Source organism: Pseudophryne corroboree, chromosome 3 (genome assembly GCF_028390025.1).
Source record: "Pseudophryne corroboree isolate aPseCor3 chromosome 3, aPseCor3.hap2, whole genome shotgun sequence".
In the NCBI taxonomy this organism is placed as follows: domain Eukaryota; kingdom Metazoa; phylum Chordata; class Amphibia; order Anura; family Myobatrachidae; genus Pseudophryne; species Pseudophryne corroboree.
In genome coordinates, this window is record NC_086446.1 from 603,153,873 (window position 1) to 603,162,644 (window position 8,772).

The window sequence follows — 8,772 nt, forward strand, 5'->3', positions numbered from 1 at the left end:
TGTGCTGGGAGAGGGATGGAGACTACGGCTATGTGCTGGGAGCGGGATGGAGACTATGGCTATGTGCTGGGAGTGGGATGGGGACTACTTCTATGTGCTGGGGGGGTGGGGACTACGGCTATGTGCTCGGAGCAGGATGGAGACTATGGCTATGTGCTGGGAGGGGGATGGAGACTACGGCTATGTGCTGGGAGGGGGGTGGGGGCTACGGCTATGTGCTGGGAGTGGGATGGGGGCTACGGCTATGTGCTGGGAGTGGGATGGAGACTACGGCTATGTGCTGGGAGTGGGATGGGGACTACGTCTATGTGCTGGGGGGGTGGGGACTATGACTCTGTGCTCGGAGCAGGATGGAGACTATGGCTATGTGCTGGGAGGGGGATGGAGACTACGGCTATGTGCTGGGAGGGGGGTGAGGGCTACGGCTATGTGCTGGGAGTGGGGTGGAGGCTACGGCTATGTGCTGGGAGCGGGATGAAGACTACGGCTATGTGCTGGGAGTGAGATGGAGTCTACGGCTATGTGCTGGGATTGGGATGGAGACTACGGCTATATGCTGGGAGCGGGATGGAGACTACAGCTATGTGCTGGGGACAGGAGGTTATCTACCCATTGGCCAGGATGACACTCACCAGGTGCACTTGCCGAGGAGGGGGCGCTGCCTGGTGGTGCCACCCTTGGCCAGGGAGTGGAATCACTTAGTAGTGGAAGTGCCTGTGCTGGTGGTTCACACAGCAGCCAAGAGCTGGCGCCGGTGTTTGGCACCACAGTGAAGAAACTACTAGCATGCTATTCTTAATATATCACTACATCACCACTACTAGGTAGTGTGCAGAGATACTTTTTCACTGCCATTAATATTTGATTATACCCCTGGCTGCGGGTGGCATCGTCAGGTGGTGCCCCTCCTTGGCTGCGCCAGGCACTGCTGATTTCTCCAAGGGTGACAAGGATTACTGTGTGGGCATGATGTGTAAGGGGCACTAGTGTGTGACATAATGTGTATAAGGGGTACTACTGTGTAATGGAATTTGAATTGGGAGTGCTATTGTGTGGTCATGCCCCTTTCCAACAGATCATGCCCCTTTTTTGCACATACACCTTCCCTATTTCAAATATGGGAGGGCGCGCCAATCCCTTACTTTGCCTGGGGCGCCTGGTCCCCTAGATACGCCTCTGTCTCCATTCGTACCCACTCCTCTGTCTCTTGCCGGCAGTCAGACAGCGTAGTCACTCTAGGGGTAATGTGCAAAATGCTGGGGAAATGGCCACTGTGCCATTTTCCCCGTGATTTTGCAGGACACAATTCTCCAGAGAGGCAAGTACTGAAGACCTAAGGGGCCAATGTGCACCACACCCATTGCACCCATACAGACATACATAGAGGAGAGAGGACCGTCCAGTGATATATGAGGGGGAATACCAAAGCTCCCAGGTCACACTGATATGTAGTATTATTAATATATAGAGGAGAGGGGACCATCCAGTGATGGTATACAGTCTCTAGGTTGACAGTAACTAGGTCGACAGTAACTAGGTCGACAGGGTCTCTAGGTCGACAGGGTAGCTAGGTCGACAGGGTCTCAAGGTCGAAATGTTCTAGGTCAAAAGGTCAACATGAGTTTTTCACAATTTTTTCTTTTTTTTTACTTTTTCATACTTAACGATCCACGTGGACTATGACTGGGAATAGTAACCTGCCTTGCCCATGCGAGGGGACATGGTGCACTAATTGGGGTTCCGGGTCATTGTACGGAGAAAACGATAACAAAAAAAACATCAAAACCTCATGTCAACCTTTTGACCTAGACCATGTCGACCTAGAGACCCTATCGACCTTTAGACCCTGTAGACCTAGTTACTGTTGACCAATAGTGGTCGACCTAGACATTGACGACCTAGTTACTGTCAACCTTTCATACCACACCCCCAGTGATATGAGGGGGAATAACACAGCTCCCGGATCACACTGATATGTGGTTTTATTATTATAGAGTATTATTATTACATTATTATTATATTATATCCATCTTAAACTTCTTCTTTTTTTATATTAATCCCGATGTTAAGGTTTTTTTTTTTACGTGTGGTAGAGGGGAAAAAACATAGTGAAGGGGGAATATGGGGGGCACCAGTTCCTTCGTTTGCCAGGGGTGCTTGGACTCCTAGATACTGTACACCACTGCAAGTAAGTAAAGACTTTGCAAAGAGAATGTCAGGAATCGACTTACTACAGCTGCACCTGTCGCCGGTGCAACCTCCGTCTGAGGCTTCCATGCATACTTGCCTACCTGCCCCTCTCCATGAGGGAGAAAATGCTCTGTTCCTGGACTTTCCTGGCAATGAATGATTGCCATCACCTGTGGTGAGCTAGTTAATTGATAAGAAAGGTGTTTCACCACAGGTGATGGCAATCATACATTACCAGGAAAGTCCAGGAACAGAGCATTTTCTCCCTCATGGAGAGGGTCAGGTAGGCAAGTATGCTTCCATGTCTCGCTGCACACCTCCCAACATGACCCTCTCCAGGAGGGACAGAATACTCTGCTCCTGGACTTCTCTCTTCATTTATGATTGCCATCACCTGCTCTGAAACACCTTTCTTATCCATTAACCTGTTCAAAACAGGTGCCGGTAATCATAAGTTAAGAGAAAAGTCCAGAAGCAGAGCATGGTGTCCCTCCTGGAGAGGGTCATGTTCGGAGGTATGTCGCTGCCACTGGTCACCTTCTCGCTAAATGCCATTCTGGGCCTAAGAACACTGTCATGGCGGTGCCCATGCCGTGGTTTGGCGGGAATGCGGCGTGCGGAATGCGCACGCCGCATTCCCGCCAAACCACGGCATGGGTGCCGCCATGACAGTCCCCGTCAGCTCTTCCACATCAGCCAATCCAGAGCCTGGCCGCACCTCCTGTTCACTCCCAATTTATACCTGCAGACCGGGGGGTATATCAGGAGCAGCAGGGTGAGTCAGTCCTTGCCTTGGACTTCGTGTCATTCCTCTGACCTGTGTCTCTGGCTCCGTTCTCCAGTTCCACTTGGTACCTGCTCTGCTTTCCAGTCTGGTCCTGCACTGCCGTGGAACCACAAGCACCAGCAACCCGGGTACCTGTGATCAGCTTCACACCTTATCCAGCTACAGAGTGCTCCAGCCCTCTGCAGTAGAGACTCTCCTCTAGGTGCATCTCGTTACCTACACCTGTTCGTCAGCCTGCAAGCTGCCAGTGTTTTCTAACCTGCACTGAGGATTTAAACCACTTATTCCTGTCTCCTGCAACAGTTACCTGACTCACTATTCCCACCATCATCCCTACTGTGCTCCACGATCCAGGAACCATCGGTTCCCATACCGATACATCGGTCCCCTGATCGATTGTTACCCACGTCACAGACTTTGCCATAGACTTTCAGCTTCCACGCTGTTCCACCCACAATTGCATATCTTCTGTTGTCATCAGTGCTCCTGCTGCCATATTGTTTGTATCAATTGCTAAATAAACAACACAGCGCACATGCGCAGGAATCTTATCCAGCCTCCTTGTTTTCTCCATCCCATCTCCACTGACCCACTAGTGCCCTCTCCGGGAACACAAACTAGAAAGAGCCTGACAGGGAAAATCTAATTGAACTGGTACTGATAACAGTGGAGATGAAAGGCTTGTTATAAAAGACTATTTACAAAGAACTTTGTTATATTTGAAGGACAATACTACATTACCTTAGGCAATTAGTGATTACATCTGCAAACACAAGACACATACAGTACAGTATAAAATTCTGAGTTTGCAGTATTTCAGACACATATTTAAGGACAACCAGGGGTTAAATTGGGCCGGAACAGGGTTGGAACTGCATTTTGTCACTTGTGTATGGAGGCGGAACCATCCCCGCTGTGCCTTATCGATAATGCTGTACCATCTGCCACATTAACAGAGGAGGTGGACAGCACTAGACAGTCACTCCTTTAGCCCGCAGCACCTCTCCCAGCCAGTCCCCCTCCAATGGCGCTAGTGGCTGGAATGAGATGATGCATGAAGTGTTATCATCACGTGTCCATCTCTCATGCCCTGTGAGAAGGAGCTTATAGTGACCCAGGGATGGCCATTGGCGTTACCGCCATCGATTATTACCATTGATGGCATTGGTGAGACAAACCATCGATTGCAGCTAAGTATTCTGTGCATAGCCATCAATGGTTTTACCATAAGTGTGTTTGCACATGCACGGATCCTTGCTCTTCTGCTGTGAAAGAGCCAGGGGCGGGCTGAGCTGTGAGTGACAGCTCAGGCTCTTAAGGAGGAGGGACATCCCAATCCTGGCTCTTACACACAGACTAGCAGCCCTAAAATCGAAAGGTGGGGGAATACCTTCGTGCATACAGCTACCATCAAGGGTGTATAACCATCTGATAATACACCATGGATGGTAAAAGTATTTAATATCGGCTATAGACCATCAATGATTTTGACTCATCAATGGTCGATGGCCATCCCTACTTCGAACTGAAGGGGTCATTCTGACCCGATCGCATGCTGCAGTTTTTCGCAGTGGTGCGATCGGGTCTGAACTGCGCATGCACCACGACCGCAATGCGCAGGCACGTAGCTGCCCGGCGATGGGAGATGCCGGGTAGCGTGGGACCTTATGAAGAAATCGATCGCAAGGTGATTGACAGCAAGAAGGCATTTCTGGGTGGCAACTGACTGTTTTCTGGGAGTGCTGTGGAAAACAGGCATGACCAGGCGTTTGCAGGGCGGGTGTCTGATGTCAATTCCGGGACCTGAGAGGCTGAAGTGATCGCAGTGGCTGAGTAAGTTCAGAGCTACTCAGAAACTGCACAAAAACTTTTTGCACAGCTCGCTTGCACAAGCAAACTCACACTTGCTATGCTAAAATACACTCCCCCATAGGCTGTGGCATTATATGTAGAAGCAGCACTACCGTGGCATTATATGTAGAAGCAGCACTACTGCTGTGGGCATTTATGTGTATAAGCGGTACAACTGCTGTGGGCATCATGTGTAAGTGGCACTACAATTGTGGGCATTATGTGTGTAAGCGGCACTATTACTGTGGGCACTAAATGTATAAGCAGCACTACTGTGTCAATATGTGTATAAGCGGCACTACAGTGTTATTATATGTATAAGCGGAAGAGGCACAACTGCTGCGGGCATCATGTATAAGTGGCACTACTGCCATGGGCATCATGTGTATAAGAGGCACTACTACTGTGGGCATTATGTGTAAAGTAACACTATTGTGGCATTATGTGCATTAGCAGCACCACTACTGTGGGCACAATGTGCAAAAGTGGCGCTGCTACTATGGGCATTATGTATGTAAGGGGCACTACTGTGGGTTTTATGTGAAAGGGGCACAACTACTGTGGGAATTGAATATAAGGGGCACTACTGTGTGGCGTAACGTGTATAAGGGATATCACTGTGAAGTGTAATGTGAATAAGGGGCACTACTGTATGATGTAACGTGAATATGGGGCACTACTGTGTATCCTAACTTGAGTAAGGGTCACTACTATGTGGTGTAATATGAATTAGGGGCACTATATGTGGTGTAATGAGAATATAATTTTACTACTGTGTGTTGTAATTTGAATTGAGGGGTACTAATGTGTGACCATGCCCCTTCCTTGTGAGACCACACCCCTTTTTGAACCACATGCCTTCTGCATGCATTGTACCTTTGGAAAGTATGGATGGTAGGGCACAAATTTATAGTTTGTAGGGGGGCGCCAAACACCGTAGCACCTACTCTGGATCTGCCTCATGGGATGGAGGGGGTTAGTGGCGGGGGAAATGAGTTCCACTGAAGCACTGAGGAAATTGATTTGGTATAAGCGCAATAGCTATTAATTATTGGCATATTATTATTGGAGTATGGACTCAGAAAAACTATTTACATAATTTACTTATATTTACATTTATATTTATATCTATAAAACTATTCCTGAGTGCTGTTAAAGACTATTAATAAATTACATTAAAACAAATTTTCTCCACTGCAGAAATAAAACACTCTAAAAATGAAGAAAAGTCCTCTGAAAAAGTCTGACCATTTCTCTTTATGTAAAAGCAGTTCTGTAGAAATGAGTGCAACACATGTTATGAAACTTGTGAGTGTCTGTTAATTCTATAGCAGCTACTGTAGGTGAACCTTTGCCTCTCTTTTTTATAGATCTGGGATGACACTGATAAGTTAGGGGATTCCCCATGAAAGCTTGCTCTTTGTACCGGTATCTATTGTCACTATTATATTTCATGGCTCTTTTTGTGTCATAGAGCAAATTTTCCGTTGCGGCTTCCGGAGAGAAAGGTCCCAAGGCAATAATCATCAGCTGACTTATACTGTCCTCTGCATTCTTGATATTCTAAACATGTTCTACGTGCATGATTTCAGGGCAGATAAGTTGCTGTACATCTTACTGCACACCTTATTTTTAATAGAATGGTAATAAACCTGAGGAGTATGAACATGCATTAGGTCATCAAGGTCAAAAGGTTGACATGGAAAAAGTTGAGAGTAGAACAGGTACAAAAGGATGACAGTTAGGCTGGTTATTGGCTACATTATTTAACCTTTCCTTAGCAAAGTGTATAGTGCCTAAGTGTCTGAAGACTACAACGATAGTCCAGAGCCGGATTAAGGGGGGGGCCCAGGGGGTATGTACCCCGGGCCCCCCTTTCTAAAAGGGCCCCCGCTGCCTCATCTGCCACAGATCGGATCTGTGTTACCGATCCGACCTGCAGCACTGCGCTCCAGGACCCCGCGTCGTCTCATAGGTTGCCCTGGCAACCTAACAGCGGTGGCACCGGCGTTGCGTGAAGGACAGGACAGCTGAGCGACGGCTCAGCTGTCCAATGGCGTGATGTAGCCAGTCAGTGGCTGGGCGCGCAGGCTGCACGGAAGAAGTGGAGCCAGCACTCGCTCTCCTGTATCACCAGCAGCCGTGCACGAAGTAAGCTGGCTCAGGCTGTATTTTTTTTTCTTTAATCCTGCTGCTACTCTATGTTAAATTGTTGGGTCTGTCAGACACATATCTACATATATCTATACATATACATATATAGAGAGAGATATGTATTTCTCTGACGTCCTAGTGGATGCTGGGAACTCCGTAAGGACCATGGGAATAGCCGGGCTCCGCAGGAGACTGGGCACTCTAAGAAAGAATTAGGACTACTGGTGTGCACTGGCTCCTCCCTCTATGCCCCTCCTCCAGACCTCAGTTAGAATCTGTGCCCGGCTCGAGCTGGTTGCACACTAGGGGCTCTCCTGAGCTTCTAGTAAAGAAAGTATTTATTAGGTTTTTTATTTTCAGTGAGATCTGCTGGCAACAGACTCACTGCTACGAGGGACTTAGGGGAGAGAAGTGAACCTACCTGCTTGCAGCTAGCTTGCGCTTCTAGGCTACTGGACACCATTAGTTCCAGAGGGATCGAACACAAGCCCAGCCTCGATCGTCCGGTCCCGGAGCCGCGCCGCCGTCCCCCTTGCAGAGCCAGAAGCAAGAAGAACGTCCTGGAAATCGGCGGCTGAAGACTCCGGTCTTCATTAAGGTAGCGCACAGCACTGCAGCTGTGCGCCATTGCTCCCTATGCACACCTCACACTCCGGTCACTGATGGGTGCAGGGCGCTGGGGGGGGGGGGGGCGCCCTGGGCTGCAATTAGAGTACCTTACATTGGCAAACAGCACATAATATAGTCTAATAAACTACATATGTGCAAAAATCCCCTGCCATAATATTAATATAAGAGCGGGAGAAGCCCGCCGAAAAGGGGGCGGGGCTATCTCCCTCAGCACACTGGCGCCATTTCCTCTTCACAGCTCCGCTGGAAGACAGCTCCCCAGGCTCTCCCCTGCAGATTCCAGGCTCAAGGGGTAAAAAAAAAGAGAGGGGGGGCACTAAATTTAGGCGCAAACTGTATTTGTATAGCTGCTATAGGGAAAATCACTTTGTGTTTGTGTAAATCCCTGTTATATAGCGCTGTGGTGTGTGCTGGCATACTCTCTCTCTGTCTCTCCAAAGGACTTTGTGGGGTCCTGTCCTCAGTCAGAGCATTCCCTGTGTGTGTGCGGTGTGTCGGTACGGCTGTGTCGACATGTTTGATGAGGAGGCTTATGTGGAGGCGGAGCAGGTGCCGATAAATGTGATGTCACCCCCTGCGGGGTCGACACTAGAGATGTGCACCGGAAATTTTTCGGGTTTTGTGTTTTGGTTTTTGGTTCGGTTCCGCGGCCGTGTTTTGGGTTCAAACGCGTTTTCGCAAAACCTCACCAAATTTTTTTTGTCGGATTCGGGTGTATTTTGGATTCGGGTGTTTTTTTTCAAAAAACCCTAAAAAAACAGTTTAAATCATAGAATTTGGGGGTCATTTTGATCCCAAAGTATTATTAACCTCAATAACCATAATTTCCACTCATTTTCAGTCTATTCTGAACACCTCACACCTCACAATATTATTTTTAGTCCTAAAATTTGCACCGAGGTCGCTGGATGACTAAGCTCAGCGACCCAAGTGGCCGACACAAACACCTGGCCCATCTAGGAGTGGCACTGCAGTGTCACGCAGGATGGGCCTTCCAAAAAACACTCCCCAAACAGCACATGACGCAAAGAAAAAAAGAGGCGCAATGAGGTAGCTGTGTGACTAAGCTCAGCGACCCAAGTGGCCGACACAAACACCTGGCCCATCTAGGAGTGGCACTGCAGTGTCAGGCAGGATGGCCCTTCCAAAAAATACTACCC